Genomic DNA, 18,988 nt, shown 5'->3' on the forward strand with positions numbered 1-18,988 from the left:
CGTATAATACTGTGTACGTTTGGAAAAAATATATTTTATTTAATTCCTTTGTAAAATATTACTTTCAAAGGAGAACAGTTATTTTATTGATTTCAGTTCTATCGTAAATAACTTCTTTCTGATTATTTTTTGATTCTTACATTGTCCTTAATTTATTTTCTGGGCTTATATCGGTTCTAAAACAGTACTAAAATCAATTTTTATTGAAAGGGTAGAAACAGAAATAAAACTGCGGAAATGAGGATACCTGAAATAGGAAATGGATAAATGGAAAATGTACGAAAGTATGCCGTAGTCGGTGGACAATTAAATATTGATTACGCTTTTTGAACTCTAGTTTTCCAATCGCATAAAAATTTGTCTTCCCTTGCTTTTTCCTATAATATTTTTTCTATATGAAAAGTTTGTTGAAATTTTTATCAGTGCGGTTTTTGCGGTAGAGAAAAAAAAACAAAGAGGAAAAAAAAATTGGTTTGCAATTATAAAGAATATTTTCCCTTTGGTAAAAGAACTTCCAAAAGTTCGTTATTTCTGTTATTAAAGGAATACAAAAATTTGAATTTCAATCTCTGAAGATTTCTTTTTTTTTTTTCATAAAAATTTTAAGAAATATTTTGAGGATTTATATATATACATAGAAGTGAAAACAATCTGTTTTTTAATATTTTTGAAGGAGAGTAAGCAGTTACGTTTCAAACTAATAAAAAAATTTTTTTCCTTTTCATAAACACTCAAGAAAAGCAAATAGTAACAATTTCCCTGTTTTTCTTAACGTTCAACTTCAAACATTTGAGAGTTTCTCTTTTTTCTGAAATTTCAAAAATTTTTTTCTAAAATAAAAAATATCTCATATTCGCAAACAAGAGGAAAATAACTAGACACGGTTCAAATTGTTAACAGAATTTTTTCTTTAAAATTACAAAAATTTAAGAAATTATTCCTGAAAAAGGGGACAAAACCAGACATACTCCGAATAGCTAACAGTTCCTTTTTTTAAAGAATTTCCAAAACGAGCTTTTATATAATGTAGAAACTTCACATTTTCAACTGAAATCTCTAAAAAACTCATATCAGAGAGATTTGAACAAATTTTACTTCTCGAAACAAGAACAAGTAACTAGAACACATTCCAAACAGCCAATACAATCTCTTTCCTCAAGATTCCAAAAAACGCTTATAGAAAATTCCCACTTTCAACTAAAATCCCAAAAAGTCTCTCATTAGAAAAATTCAAAGAAATTCTAATTCCCAAAACAGAATAAAGTAACTAGATCACACTTTAAACAGCTAACAAAATTTTTTTTCAAAAAAATCGCAAAATAGGGCTATCGAAAAAATCTACGCTCTTAGTTGACAATAATTTCTCTGGTTTTCCTAACGTAGCATTGAAAAGCTTTTTGAAAAGTTAGGTTAGGATACACGGTGCTTAAGGTGGAAAAGAAGAAATAAACGCGCGAGGTGTTGAGCTAGGTAAAGGGAAAGAGAGAAGCAGGGAGGGAAAGAGGGGAAAAAACGGAACAGAAGGACGCAGCAGTGTGTCTTCGGCTTAAATATTCACGGGAAACGGGAATGGTGAAACGCGACGGTGAGTAGATAAATCAAAAAGAGAGCACACGGAAAGTCGTAGTAAATAACGGGGCGACGAAGCGCGGGATGCCGCCGAGGAAAAGAAAAATGCGCGCTGTGTGGAATGAGGCCGTAGCCGTTGAAAGAAACAGACACACACGCTATGAAAATACCGGGAGAAAGCTGCTGGCTGCACACGGCATATAATTACGTTTCGAGGGAAGCCTTACCCTTTACCGACCGAGGGTTCTGGCCTGGCTTCGTCCTCGGTCAATTCGAACCTATACTTCCGTTCAAAAGTCTGAGGACACTCGGCTGCTTTTAATGAAATTCCACTATTCGACGTGCACTATGATCTTTGAACCATGCATTTGTTTTTTCTTCCATAGCATGAACATAGGAGTAAAGAATTTGTAATTGAAAATTTATTATTAATAATACATTTTGTCAATTATCATTTTAATATTAATCTTAAAATACATAGCACAAAGATAAGAAGACGATCTTTGAACCACACATTTGTTTTTCCAATAGAATTGTGTATTTAGAATTTTGTATGACTGTAAAACAAAGGGAATCTATAATTGAAAATTTACTATTAATAATACATTTTATTTAAATCGTTGCTTTAATATTAATTTGAAAATGTATAATATAAGGAAAACAAGATGAACTTTGAACCATACATTTACTATTTTGGTAGAGATGCGCATTCAGAATTTACAATTTTGTATGACTGTAGGCGAACAGTATAAAAATATAATATACATTTGTATTGAAAAAGTTTGTATAACTACATAATCTATGTGTATAGTCAGACTTGTGTAAAGAACAAGAACCTGAAAAGGCATTTTTTTTCTTTATATTATTCATCTTTTCCCTCTAATATGTTTTTTAATTGCAAAAATTCTAATTGGTGAAATGCGTGGTTTGTCCTGATTACATGAATCATCCTGTATAGTATATACGTATACTTCTGCAATTCAAGCTAAATTCCACAACAATTTCTTTTGTATTTTCCAATTAACGTCCTATGATACAAAGTGACTTAAAAGTTACTGACATACCCATCTATTTAACTATTTTTTTATTTACTGCATGGCTGCTGTACCACTTCATCATTGTACCATTGCATTTACGTCAAACAGTCCATTTATAGTAGTATATTTAGTTTCTAGACCTTCCATCATAATGACAAACTATAATCAATCAAAATAATTTTTTCTCCCATCAGTGAAAATCGTAAAATATAAATAATATTTAATGTCAAACGTTTTTTGTTTATTATTATGTTGCTGAGTTTTCAGTCACTATTTTAAACTCTAAAACGTTAACTTACACACACACAAAATATATAGTCAAAAATTTGAAAATCGCGTGAGTGTAATTTTTGATTAATTACTCGCGTAGATGGGACATTACAAAATGTAAAACTTTTAATATAATTTTCTCGGGGAAATTTCAAGTAACGTAACCTATGTATACCGGAAATCATTGCCCACGACTGCGCGCTAATTACACGCAAAATTCCACTTCCACTCTCGTTAAAGCCAAATTGTTTATACACTTGCGTTTATTCCAATTTGCAGTAAATTATGCAATTATACGTCCTAGAAGTAATATAACTGCAACGGCAAATATACTATAATAAACTTTAATAAACAAAACATAGATAAAACAAAAACAAAAGTTTGTCTCTATAAAACTTGAAGCTTCTACGTAGTATAGAAAAAAGAAATTTATTTTTAATTAACAATTAAATTGATGTCACATTATCAAACTAATATAATTAATTTTAAGCTATGGAAATGAATATTATTTCTCTATAAGAAAAATTAGGAAAATTAAGTTTTATATTAAACCAATTTTTATTAATAATTATATTAACTTTTTATAGTACTAGATCATTATCATGCATTTTACACGATTAAAATATACATTATTTCCTCATATAGTTTTTCTTAATTCCTTTGTGCATACTGAGATATAACGTCTGAAATGAAAATGGCGCTCCGTCTAATTGACCTAACCTCAGAAAATAACAGCTTGAAATAATAGCTTGAGTATACACGGTATAATTAATTGATATATCGTTTATACGGAGATTTTTAGTCTACTGTATCTAGAATTTAATTTTTCCTTATGTATTTATTTTTTACTTTTCTAGTAGTTAATACATAACGTAATATATATATACACACACATACAATGTAGTGGGTAGCACGATATAAAAAGATCGTAAAATCGGTCAGGCTAGGCAAGCGAATGGTCAGTAACCTGAAGATAAGAATCAGCAACCTCAGTTGCAGCCATATGAAGCAATCGTCTTCAATGCTGCTATTTCTTTAGTGTTTTTGTGTTGTTTCTTTTTTTTATTGTTGGAATTTAATGTTAATTTTAATGTTCTTACACAGATTTTTTCCTGTTATTGAAAACCCTTTTTTATATCTTTGCAATATTTGGTTTTTTAATTAATACAACTCTACTTTCCCTTGAGATCATCATAACAAAAATGTTTACTCTTGTTATAACTAACTATTATAATCATTTCAGGTATGCCTATTAGCGTTCCAAAAGAATAATGGCAGGATAATTTTATTATGTTTTTTGAAATATTTTTTGAAATAAGCACCATTTTCTGAAAACTATATATTTAACACAATTATCAATACATCTAATTTTGACTGCCAAATAATGAAAAAGTGATATTATTACAGCTAAATCTTTAGATATAGATTAACGTAGCATTAACTTTATTATTACTGCCACTATATTTATCCTTCCAAAAAACGATTTCCCTACACAATTTTATTATATTTTGCAATTTCTATAGCATTACTCACACTATCCAATATCTTTTCGAATGAACAACCAATTTTAAAAACCATATGTATATCTAATGTAGCAATATTACTTATACCCATTTTTCCAATGTTTCCCAGAACAATATCAGTTTATTTAGGATTTAATTAAATTCAAGTTGATCAAATTCCTTAATATATTTCGTTTCAATTTGCTTAGCTAAAATCATACGATTATAACCTGGATGCTAAATTCGAAGGCGTGGATAATTGCGGACTCGTCGACACGCAACTTCGTTTCTCGTTGCCTTTGCAAACAGCGCTCTTTGACGGTCGTTAATAAGCTGTTTATATTTAAAGACGCGCGACTGACTGTTTACCTTCGTTGAAAGGGACGACGTATCTCATTCGAATTCGCCCGAGGAAATTGCTCATGATATGTATGTATCTATATCGGGTGCAGTTTCCTATTTCTTCACCCGGGGGAAAAATAGCTAGCCTGGACGTTAATATGCCAGTGGCATAGATTTTTTTAATTATTAGCAGTGTGAAGGGAACTGATTCCGCGGTAGGATAAATTTGCGCTCATCGCCACCATTGCCTTTTCGACTCGGTCGGTAAACAAAAGCGCAAATTAAAAAGTGACTAGCACCGCGGAACGCGAGAGCATAAAGAAATTTTTATTCGCCCGCAGAGATTTTTTCTCAAATATTAATCGAATTCTCGATTGCTGTTTGCATTAACCTCGAGTAAAATGTATGGGTATTGAAAAAAAGAGGAAAGAAATATACGTGCTGGCACGTTTAAGAGAGACAGAGGAAGAGGAATTAATATTTTCAATGAGAATAGCAATGGTTTCTGATGAGATCCTCCATGAAAGCTGCCATGATAATACTAAAGTGTTATTTCGACGTCGTTTCATAACGTATGATTGTAATGAACATTTATGAAGCTGTATGACGCATTTGATTAACCTTGTCTGATTTCTAAGACTTGGAATTTATACTCGCAAAAGTATTTGAAATTTAGATACCATTGAAAAGTTGTATGTACATATTATATGTATTACATAAAGGTTTTTTGATTTCATGATTGTTTTTTTTTTTTTTTTTTGATATCATGATTATATTGGTAAAACTTGAAATCAGGCTGGAAATGTATATATGTATTTGAAAGTTAAAAGATATTTATTACAAACATTTAACTAATAAAAAATTGTAATATAATATAAACAGTGGTCTTAAACATATATTATATAGTTCTAAAGATGGATCTCTTAAATATTATGGCTCATTAATACAACAAATAATTGGCTCTTCAAATACTTCGTAAAATGTATGTTTGCAATAAATATCTTGTGATTTCTATATTTTCAGATTAGTAAGGTATTCATAAATAGTTTCTATGAGCGCTGAAACATAAACGCTCTCTCATAAGAGTTACTCTATCAGATAAAATAAATAAAGATAAAAGAATAGTATAGTAACGTTGACTATGCAAGAGCCACCATATTAGATACATTATTCAAGCATAAATTATGTCTGTATAAGTTATCAAGTCTAAATTATACACATAGTTAACTTCACGCTTTAGTTCTATAAATTATTTAATTATCCATTTTCTACTTATCTGACGAAACTTTTTGAAAAAAGTTGTTCTCTATTATTCTAGCTAATTTTCATTGCTACACGATAACGAATTATGAAATGACATAAATCCAACAACGTTGAAAATGTCAATAGCAACTGTCGGTGCATCGTTCTGGTAAATATAAAGTAGCATGACTCGGTGATGGGTCAGACCAATGGTCGGTATGAAGCCATTGTTAAACAGCGACGATCTATATCGTACTATGTCAATACCCATTTGCGATATATGTGATACTGTAGTCTACTAGTATCAAGACTCACGATGGGACATGTCTCTCTGTGCCAATTCACTATTGCGACCCATTAGAGGAAATCTGCAGTATTTTGTCACACGAATGATATGGTGATTCACGCAAATCTTGTTCAATAATAATATACATGCTATCATTTATGGATGATTAGTATAATTTCGAAAAAATTGTCATTCCATGAAAAATTGATATCAGGTAGAAAAAGTTCATTTTTCTAAATCTTTGTATAATATCATTCTCCCATTTCTGTTACTACGTATAGGTTATATTATCATCATGTCACTATGTTTAGATTATTTATTTTATTGTACATTATGCCTGTATATCTTTTATCCAATATTCATATAACTCTTTAAATAATCTTTTAATTTATTTTTTATCCCTTTTGATATTTTAGGATCACAACTGATAATGATGCGTAGAAGGAACATTTTCAAACACAGATTAAAATCAAGATTGCGTTCTCAAGATAAAAGACACGTACGAAAATTTGATACCATACACGATAGCTAACACTGAAACTCACATATCAATCTACTTTTCCAACTTAATACTATGCAAACTAAATAATACATCATTTAGGAAATTGATAATAATCTGCAGAAAACCTATCGTCGACTACAAAATATCCAAAAGCAATTTTTTTTTTTTTTGAAAATTCAGTAGAACAATTTACAATAGTTTCATACAGAACAATCCATCTTCTGTAAACTTAAAAATTCCATCACGATAATCCTGGCTACTACTCTCTGCCTCACATCACATGACCTGTTTTAAACTATCATTAGAATCCAGCGATATCTACACAACTTTAAACTACTCACCAATTCCAACCACCCCTTGCACGTTCATCATGCTCGAACATTCCACACCCCACCCATCATCCTACTTCGCACTGAAACTCAATCACCCTAACCGCGCTCTCTTACCGTATCTCCCTACAAAAAATTGCCATTCATCAACGGTCCACGTTTTTCCAGCCGTCCTGGCACGCGCGACGTAATACATCGATGAACCGAACCGTTTTGTGGCTCTCGCCACTTCATCTTACCGTCGCTTGTATTGCGAATTAAGCCTTCGACGCTATCCTGAAAGCACCTAACCTCAAACCCTGATAATTCCGTAGCACTTAAAGGCGACATTATATGCGCACGCACGCACGCACGCACACACGCACGCACACCTTTTATTGTTAAAATGACCAAAAATGAAAAATACATTTCACTACATAAAATAGAAATATTGTTGTTCAGTTTTAGTACTCGATATATTTGAATTTTACTTCCTCTAAAATAGCAGAAACTTTTAGATCAATATATTTCCATTAAAAAAAATAAATAAACATTTTTAAAAGTAAAGTATAAATAGTTCTTAAATATTTGGTTTTAGTATATTTTCTTGTTTAATTTTTAGTATTAGAGGAGCATATATTGTATTATAATACAAAATAATTACATATGAATTCATTTGATCTATTTTTATATATTCTGGTGAAATGAGATTCTGAAAATTTAAAACTACTCCTTGGATTTATATTTGATTTTCAAGAAGTTATTCAACGTACCTTATAATAATGAAAGCAAAGCCGAAAAAACACCTTTTTCAAAAGATAAAACCTTTCAAGAATCTTTCACAACTGAATAGTAAAAACACGGCCGAAAAGACTATTCTTATAATAATACATATATAATAAGCAATCAAAACGAAGCGAATGTATTAAAAGAAAATTCTTCCGAAATTCTCAGCACTTCAGAAAATGTCTCGAACGTCAAGTATGTGAATCAACATCGACCTACTGCTCTCTACGTTCTACGTAGTATCTTATCTGGCTTGTACCACTTTATAGGTGCTCGCGATCGTGAGCATCTCTGGCGTCTCGTCGGTGACCTCGGCTCCGGATCGAACGTGTTAATCTCTCTTCAGAAAGAGGTTTTCGGCAGAAGAGGGATTTGGGGGGGGATGGTCGGAGGATGGGCAGAATAGAGATGGTGGAGATGAAGAGTGAAATTTTGAACGTGGGGCGTGCACACGTATGCGCGCGGGCCACTTTTGATCGTAATCGTGGCACATTGATCAGATTCCCCGCAGGCCTACGCGCGTTCGTACCGCGCGATCCACGGATTCTCTGGATGTTTATAAACGCCAATAACACCGGAGAATTTAATGGAACCGCTTGAACAATTTCGACCGTGGACTCGATTCGTTTGCATCGGTTTGAGTCAAGTAAAAGGGTGTGGTTAAGAGAATATATCAAGCGTAGAGAAATTGCATGCGCTGTGGGGAGAAAGTTTCGGAGCTCTGTCGGTAATACAATAGGATACTATTGAGAGCTGTGAAATAGGTCCATACGAAGGATCAAACTTCATACGAATGATTAGGATGATTTTCGATACGAGTACATTATTGTAATGTATTATAATATTACGAATATATTAGAGTTATAGTGTATTGTACATAGAAGTTTTTGGAACTTCGAGAACAATATAATATTACAACTTTGCTAACTCTGTAAAGAGAGGAGACTGGCTTTGTTGGTATTATTTGAATGCTACGAAATGAATCCATATGAAAAAACGATAACGGTTAGAGTAATTATAACAATGCTAGAGATATAAGAATATATCGTTTATGTTGTGCAAAATTTTTTGAAACTTCAGTAACACTGCAGCAAGACACGACTATAATGATCATATTGTTAATGGTTTCTATTCACAATACAATAGGATTCTACTAAATTTTATGAAATAGATCCATCTTAAAAAATATGTAATCGCGATAAAATAATTGGAACAATTATAAAAATGTTCTAGAAATACACATATTTGCATGCTGTACAAAAGTTTGTGAAACTTCATTAAGACTGTAATAGACATATTATTAATACACTCAGTACTGTTAATATAACAATAAAATGTTATTGAATATATGGAATGAAGATTAAGCTGTGCTGAATTGCTTACTGCGACTACGAAAACATCGTATGAATAAAATTATACATTATGCTAACTATCTGAGACTTCATTAGCACGGTAATGAAACACAACTGTAATGGTTATTATTAAAGCTTGAAACAAGTTGGAAAATGTATACAAAAGTTGCAAGACATTTGTATTAACTGTACGCTTTGAAAACGTCACAAAAGTACTATAAAGTCTGCTATCTGTTATATTAACAAGCCACGACAAATTTAATAAGACAACTTTTCGTAATAATTATATATTTAAGACAGTCATTCATACTGTATTAAATACTTTTGTGATCCCGACAAAATTTATACATATTTACAGTAAACATATAACCTCTATACATTTATTGCATTTTTGAATTCATCTTATACGTTATCGACATAACCTCAAATATTACAACGCAAATGAAGCTTCAAAACGTTTCATATAACACATAATGTATCTATTGTTGACCCAAATGTTTCTTTCGTTTTATAAGAGAAATAGATGTTTTACATTATTTTATTGAATTACGTATGATTCATTTCATGCAATTCCAATTCTCCATTTGATCCGATAAAATAATATAAAACAAAGAATGTTGTGCATCTATTACTTCCGTATACAAGGAAAGAAATTTTTGGGACAATCGAACATAAATGTTTTCTAACGTTTCACAAACTTTCATAAGTCACTATATTATCTATACATATTACATTGATAAATATTATTAAATTTTATTTTATCGTCAGTATTATTCTTATCAATAATGTTAACCTTTCATAACGCCGTGTAACTTTGGGATTACATAACCTACATATCTACGTATTGCATATTTGATTTTATGGTTCATCATTATGTTATTGTATTTCATTAGTACTACTATGTATACTGAAGCCAAATAATTGCTTTATTATAACTATTATTTTATTATTAGTTACTAACTTTCGGATTAAGGTAAAAGGTCTCTCAGAGATAAACAGAATTTTACTTATCAAGAGTTAAGAGAAGAAATTCACGTATAAAATAAAAGATTTTATCTTTTGAGTGACGAATATATTAAAGACAGAGAAAAATAATTCTTTCGTATCTTTGCTATTTTTTATTTATTAAAAATAGCTACTTATGAATATTAAACAACAGGAAAATAATATTATGCGTTTACTAGGGAATATATCGAAATATCTAAGAAAAGTTACCACATAATATGATTCTCTGAAATCATGCTTCGATTGAAAGAGAAAGAATAATCTAAAAAGAAACAAAAACATGTAATATCAGTGAAGTATAATCAAGAATAATAAAAATATTTAAAAATAGTCATATTCGTGTAGTATTTGCATTGAAACATAAACTTGATGAAGAAGAAGTAAAAGTTTGTGGAAACAGAAATTTAGCATTTGACAAAAAGTTGTGTAAACGTCAGTCAAACATTTGGGGTGAGATTCGAGATTGGTGATTTTTCATTAGGAAATGAAACGAGGGAAAAGGTTGGGAAATACCAGCAACGATAACATTTTAAGAGATATTACTGAAAATAATCTACGACAAACAACAAGAGAAATAGGATTTTGAGCGAGAGGAAGTCATTCTACCATTATTCGTCGCTTGGCACGAATAGGAAAAGTAAAGAAAATGGGTGAAATGAGTTGCGCGTGAGTTAACCGATATATCCAAGCTTAGACCAATAGATATAACCATCTGGTTATTTCACAGAAATAAATAGAATTCATTCTTCGAAACGTTTCATCGCATTTTCGACGAGAAGTTGATTTTACATGAAAAGTGGAAAATTTTGTAGATACGTTGATATGATGTAAAACGGGGACGCATATCGTAGGAAAATTACTATCACGTTTGAAGAAACAAATGAAGAAATCACTTGTGCCGCTGATTATATAGAAATCAAGCCTGTTACATAACCTAATAACATGTGACACGAGCAAAAATTTATCGAAGTTATACAACGATTTGATGAATAAAATATAAAGTTTTAATAAATAAACTGTAAGCTTGGAACTTTTGTAAAGGAGGATGTCAAAAAATGGCCACTTTTCGACCTTCTTGCGAACGATAAATTTGAGAATCTCTGAAGGAAGGAAACCGTTACTAGCATTTATGTGAAATGTGAAAGTGAAACGTAAACTGCGAAAGTTGAAAAAGATGAGTGCAAAGATGAAAAAATGCCAGCCAAACTTACTCACGCGTTATACTTAATCTTCATCTTCTTCAGATTCTGATCCACCTACGAAATAATTCTTTAGAAATTCTGCTGCTAAGTGAATTGAAGTTTGGAATCGAGCAAATCCGAAGTATCATAGAATCGTTGGCTATTGTTCTCGCGTAACAACAATCTGGTACTTCAGATTTGTCCGATTTCAAACTTCAATTGATTTGTCAACAGAATTTCTGAAGAATTATTATGTCGATATGGACGAATAATCATACTGTAACTGGAGCAGAATTTGAAAAAATGAAGATTAAGTGTGTATGTAACGCACGGGTAAGTTTGACCCACTACCACTTTTTCATCTGTGCGTTCATTTTTTTCAACTCGCCCATCACGTTTCGGATAAATGCTAATAACAATTTTCGTTCTTCGAGGGAGACGCTCTTAAATGAACCGCGGTGCAAAAATAAATAAATTGCGAATTTGAAAATGTTTGAAATATGAACTTGTTGATAATTCCTTAACGAATAAATTACCTGGAAATTTACAAAGCCGTCTGGCAGAGAAAATAAATTAATATGTTATACCATATAACAATACAATATTTATATAAAATTGGTTTTATATCTCTTATAAGACCATTAGTTGGAGGAATTACATTTTCGAGTAACGGAGATGCAACTTGATACTTGCTGTTGAAACAGAATCCGACAAATAATTCATTATTTACTTCATTAAACTAGGGCAAAAAGTAACAGACAAACAATTTTATACCTTTCATAATTAATAGGACAGTTGCATGTTGTAAACTTGAATTAGCGAATACCTACTGTAGAAACGAAGTTGCAAGGATATCAGTACAATGTAATAATACCGATTCACGAAAATGCAGCGACTACTTCATTTACAGCTGTCAAGTATGAAGATTCCTGTTTTATTAAACGTACTACGTTTCATTAGGATCTTCTGTTTGTTTGGAAAACAAACGTACTGCAACAAATATCTGCATTTACACGTTTCAATAATTCTCTAATCCACTTTAAATATAATATTCTTCCAATTAAAATTTGCCAATATAATTAACTTAACACTAACCTTACCAGACCTGGTCAAATAACCAGTTTCAAAATTTCATTTTAAGTTGTACATTCATTGTTATTTCTTTCGTTCATCTAACTTTATGTAATTTCTTGTGTTAACAAAAATTGAGAAATTGATCGTTCAAATAATATAAGGATTTACAGAAAGTCAAATAAACAAAAGGAATAATAATGAATGTACAATTTTAAATTAAAGTTTGAAACCGGGTCTAGTAAGGTTAGTGTTAAAGAAGAAAGAAGCAAAATAAACGATGAAATAAAACGCAAATAAAATATAAAAGCGTAGGAAGTGAAATTTAGTGTGAGTATTTATCGCGGAAGGCAATGAATAAATACAATGTAAATATATAGGTATATACGTATAACACGGCGTGAAATACAAAAATTACTGGAAATTCATACGTATATAGATATGGGCATCAATTTTAAATTTCCTTTTGTCTGCTACTGCATATCTATTTTTAAATGTCCAATACCATCGAACTGTAGTTTTGTATCGGATGGCAGAGTTGCGAATTATTTAGCACAGCGATTCTCAAACCAACGCTGTACTTCGCACGTGCACGATGTACATTATGAAATATTTATCGTCGATGTCAGATTAAATGATTTTGTTGAATAATTTTATTAAAACCGAAATAAAAACATATTTCATTTGTTTTCAGTATTGTAATTAACCAATCAAGGACCAAGTAGTAAAGTAGCGCAATAGAATTTGAGTAAACATGATATCATTGCACGATGACGAATTGTAGAAGTATGGCAATTTGAAATTTTGAAAATGTTGAAGAATTAAAATTTTGAAATTTCGTACAATCAAAAATGCGAATGGTGGTACTGAAATTGTCCAATCTCGATATCGATATCTATCTATTTTTACATTTTACTCTACTTAACCTCACTTTTCGCATCGTTCCATAAATATTACTTTCAAAAATTACTAAAAAAGTAACGAAGCCTAAAATGTATCAAACCAATCCCAACCTCAAATCTCTCTCTTTCTCTTAAAAAACAAACAAACTGTGACCCAACAAAAGAAGAAAAACACAACTCCAACAATGAAGGAAACGGCAACCTTACCCTCACAACTCACAGCAAAGTTATGTTTAACTAACGAAAGATGTTCTTACTTAGACAGGCGAATGTAGTGAAGCTGTGTGCGAGAATGAGAGAAAGATCGTGTTAGATGGAGTAGTTGGCGTGGAAGTTTAACGAAGTATTCGAAAAAGGTAATCGTAATAAGCAGCGAAAGGAGAAAAAGAACCTGTCTTTACCGGAAACGGAACTGGTAACTGATGTAATCGAGTGATTAAATAGTTAATTCATAATCCTCATAGATTTCAATGACGAAAAAAAGAGAAGAAGAAATCAAACAAAAAATAGAAAAAGAGAAAGAGGTAGAAGGAGAAGAAAAAGAGCAACCATGTCTGTATCGGGAACGAAACTGATGGCTGATGTAATCGAATGATTAAGATATTGATTCATAAGCTTCATAGATTTCAACGACGGAAAAAACGAAAGAAATCAAGCAAAAAAATAGAAAAAGAAAAAGAAATAAAATGCAGCAGTGCCTTGTATTGGAAACTAAACTGATGGCTGATGTAATCGAGTGATTAAAATATTGATACAGAGGCCTCATGGATTATAACGACAAAGAAAAAGAAGAAATCAAAGAAAAATAGAGAAAGAAAAAGAAAAAGGGAAAAGAAGAAAAAGAAAAAGGAAAAGCAGCTATGTCTATATCGGAAACGGAACTGATAGTTGATGTAATCGAGTGATTAAAAAATTGATTCATAAGCCTCATGGATTTCAACGACAAAAAAAAAGAAAAGGAAGAAGAAGAAGAAAAAAGGGGAAGAAGAAGAAGGAAAAGGGAAAGAAAAAAAAATTAATCCGATCGTTCTGCACGGTCACCTCGTCCACGGTGGGCGTCGAGTGAATCGTGAAAGAGAAACTCCCCGGTGGAAACCCGCCTAAAAGGTGGTCGGAGGAAAAATAACAAAAGGAAGAGTTTGAGCAAGAAGTAAAAATGGACGCTGCTGAAGTTGGAACAGACGAAAAAAGAATAGGTGGAGCACTTTGGTCGAAGGAGGAAAGGAGGGGAAGGAGAGGAAAGAGTAGTGGTGGGGGAAGTTGGAGATCGAAAAAGTTTTTTTATCGACTAATTGGTTCATTGCCTTATTGAATATAGTAGAAATGGTATTGGACAGGAAAATAATAACGGAAAAGAAATCGGTCTCGTTGGAATTAGGAGAATCGGAAGGGTAGCAATAGGATGAATGTGAAACATAAAATATACAATACATATAACTAATTCATAAATCGATGGATACTCACATCAGTTGCATGTGTTAATTTAGATGATCTTTAAATGTGCATACAAGTCACTAATAGGATTAACTAATTATAGAAGCAAAGCGGTAGTCTAATTGCAATAACAAGATAGGTTAGGTTCAATCATATAAATTTGATAAAAGGAAAGTACGCAGTGAAGATGGCGAATGTTTCTCAAGATTAACGGTAGTCGCGACGTAAGAAAAATATACTACCATTCAGAAATCAGATATATCACTACCATGCGTTAATTTGTATATTTTTAAAACACGGTAACATAAGTTGTTATTATTAGTAGGATTAGCTAACTATGAGAGTAACGGAATTAACTCGTCCTGTAGACCCTACATATAGAAAGCACGATATACAGTAACACAGTGGATATTTATAATAGTTCATCAAATTATTCAACAATTATTATTTGTCTTTTCGAAATAGATTCGTTTTTTTAGCAATAAATACTATAATAACACGGACTATAATGCACTTAGATCTAGGAAAAGAATAGAGGATTATATAACTTTTTTTAATGAGATATGTAGTCCATTAATCTTTTTCTTGGGTCCGCCGATTAATACTTTAATTTACGACCTCACTATATCTCTTCCACCAACTATACATTCAGGCTAGGGATAAATGACCGTTATAATTACAAGATGAAGCTGACACTTATTAACCGGGTGTAATAGAAGGAAAACTAAATTATATTATATCTAAAAAATCTTATCATAGACCTGTTTTAAGAAAAATTATATAACTTGTAATAAAAAATTATATACTTGTTCAAGAAAAAATTCATATACATCAAAAATAGATAATTATTTTTTATCTTTCCTAGATATGCAATATACACTTTAAGGTTAAGTTTAACTATTCATTCGAAAATTGTGTACATTCAATGATATTTATTTACAATAAAATTCACTATATCTTTTGAATTTTGAAATTTTATACAGTAAATACAATATGAACATAAAAGTTTTTATGATAAACATCCAAATACTTTTATAAGCCAGTCCATGTCAATAGATATGACTTAAAAGATTAAACCTGGTAAATGTTTGGCGACTTATGAAAGGCGTTGTACTTCTGTGACCTTCGATAAAGGATATAATTAGAGAAATCGTTTTGAAGGGATTTTCCTCCCAAGGGATATACTTATACTTCCGGTGAAGAGTTTGGAAGGAATGTAATAACTCTAGGAACATTAAATCTTCCGCTAACTTTCTCATCGATCGGAAATTAATTACGCCGGAAGTCTGGTTAACGCCCGCGGGACTGATTCTTCGTGACTTCCCGTTTTCGCCACACAGCTCCACGTTTTTTTCTATTTTTTTTGCCACTTTTAAATGCTTCAGAGAGAAAACATCTCCTACAAATTCGTATACACATATTTTACAATTCGATCAAAATATCTTTGCAACTGTGAAGATAGTAAATAAAAATAACTGTTTTAATGAAAATTTAGTGATTCTTGTGGCACATAAATCTGTACAGCGAAATTATTAAAAATTGTGACTGATTAAATAAAGAAATATCTCACCTGTTACGTTTATTTTTAAAAATTGGATACTGTCTTCCCGCCAGGTCGAAAAATATGCGATATCTCATTGTAAATATAGATCATATATATGTCACAAAATATTACTATTGCAGTTAAAAGTATAAAAAATATCAAAACTCAAGATATTAGAACATTAACCAAAAATAATATCATAATATTTGAAAGTCTTTAATTTTCATGACCTTTGTATATTTAACTGCTATAGTAATAATATTTTAACATGTATAGATACGATATACAAAAGTTAATTATGATTGTTAAAGAATAGAATTTAATTTGCGTGTGTTTGACTGCTACATTGAACGCTATTTTTTAATAATTATAACTGATTTTTTTACATTTCTACCAAACGATACAATACAATGACGTGAATAGTATTTGTTTCATTGTTGCTAACGATAAATTTATGTCCACCAGAATCTTAGTATAGAATAACCTTTATGAATAAGAGAAAGATACCTAATCGCCAAGTCCCTATATAAATCAACAATTCTTAATATCTCTATAGCAATGTGCCATTTTGAAAAAGATTTTAAATCCAGATATCCATCCACGCTTTGCCATGGTGCATGTACGACTAGTACGGCCCACGCGACAGAAACCGCGTCGACACAATCATGCAGTTAATCCCATCGCAAACTTCTCCAAACCGAACTTGCAAAACTCACAATCCCTCCTCAAACAATGCTACCTCCCTTGAAACACCTACAACGACCACGAATATTCATCACTAGTGTACTCTATTGACAACTCAAGAAGTAATAACGTAAAATACTAAAACAAATGTACAATCAAAAGAGTCGCAAAATAGATGAAAAAACCCTTTATTTATTTGAACGAAATTTTAATAATTAACCTATTAATCAGAGAAGATAATTTAATTCGTCAAACGGATTCCTAACCTCTCATACATAATAACTGCCTTACATACGATATAGTATATTTGTATATTATAATACGTTTAGATTCCAGCTGAAAATTTGAAAAATAGATTTACAAAGGTGAAACTCGATCCATTTGATTCATTCTTAATGTTTTGATTACAGCTATTTCTCATTAAACTCAGCTAATAGGTTAAGCTAACTGCTGGCAGTTGTACTCATACACACTAACGTGAACGTCTGTTCTACGAACTTCAATTATGTTGGTTAATAACATAAATTCGTCTCGTTTCTATATTTACAACAATACATGTAATAACAACTAATTTGCTACACAATATAATCTAAGTTCACATATGTTACAACACATCACATATATACAAATTATTTGTCTACCAACAGAGTCACGTAAATAGAAATCTACTCTAACTAAATAAATAAAATAAATAAAACATCAAATTACAAGGGAAGGATAAACCTAATCCAAATCAAAGAGTTAAAAGAAGAAGGAAATTGAAAAAAAGCGAAGAAGAAAGCAAGGGGAAGAAAAAAGAGAAGAAAGGCAACATGAAGACCATAGTGTGTGTAGTGCAGGTGTTGACACACTGTCTGGCGTTGAACGAGAGGGATATGCGTGGAAGAGGGACGAGAACTGATACACCAGAAGCAGCCTGTTTGAAGGGGGAATAGGCGAGATAAATAACGGTGAAGGGGAGTGGTGGCGTGTAGAGGAGGGACGAGTTGGTAGAATGACGAAGAAAGGACAGTATATGAGAGAAAAAGGGAGACATTGAGCACTGTAAAGTCGATAGGGTAGGTAGAGAACGCTAGAGTAGTAATGGTGGGGATAAAGAGTGAGAATACGGATGAAGAGTGTGGACGCGAATGAAGAGAGGAGAGGGGGGGGGGAGAACGATGGGATAGAAAAGATGAAAACGAGAGGACAGGAGGTAAGTGGGGTAGGGGGTAGGGGACAGCAGTTGGAGGGACGATGGAAAATTGCGTATACCGGGCCGAAGGATAGAGCGGGAAAGTGGGCGTGCTCTGTTGCATGGAAGGTGACAGAGATAATGGGCATGAGGAAGAGGAACGAGAGTAAAAATGAGTGAAAGACAGTGGAAAAGCCTGCGAATTGTAAAGACAGACGCGGTGGTACACAAAGAGCCAGCTGCCAGAGAGAACTGACACTCTTAAGAAGGATGGACGGAAAAGACAATGCTTCATTGGGTGGGAAAAGGATGGACGAGGCAGATGTGTATAGGAGGGGAAACAGGAGGAAGTTCAAGAGATAGAGGAAGAGAGGAAGAGAAGAAGAAAAGAGAGGAACGAGGTGGAATTGTAAAAAGGAATGTAGAAAAGGGTGGAAACAAAGAGGGATGTATGTGCAAAAGGATTTGAGGAAAAAAGAAGAAAAAAATGAAAATGAAAAGAAAGAGAGAAACGAACGAAAAGTATTGAGACGGAGGAATTAGGTAGACGAATTGGTGAGATAGTTTTATTCATTGCCTTCAAGCGAAGAATCTACTCTAAGATACCGGAGTTGTTAGAGATAAGGGTGTAGAAGTTGATTAAGAGGCTAGACCTGGTAATGAAATGAATAATAAAACGGGCTACCGCTAATTGAATATCAATGATACATACAGGATACCGGGGGACTGCAAAAGAGAAAGAATCGTTTCGTAATTGAATACTATTTGATTCGGAATACAGTTCCAGAACAGGGTAAG

At 32.1% G+C, this 18,988-nt stretch overlaps 1 protein-coding gene across 4 annotated transcripts in view; it reads right to left on the reverse strand.

Moving 5' to 3' along the window:
• Window positions 1–18,988, reverse strand: part of LOC138179626 (protein amalgam) — a 60,379-nt gene that overhangs the window by 34,842 nt on the left and 6,549 nt on the right. The window lies entirely within an intron of this gene.

This window comes from Bombus flavifrons, chromosome 1, assembly GCF_040668555.2.
Source record: "Bombus flavifrons isolate JBK064 chromosome 1, iyBomFlav1_principal, whole genome shotgun sequence".
NCBI classification, from domain to species: domain Eukaryota; kingdom Metazoa; phylum Arthropoda; class Insecta; order Hymenoptera; family Apidae; genus Bombus; species Bombus flavifrons.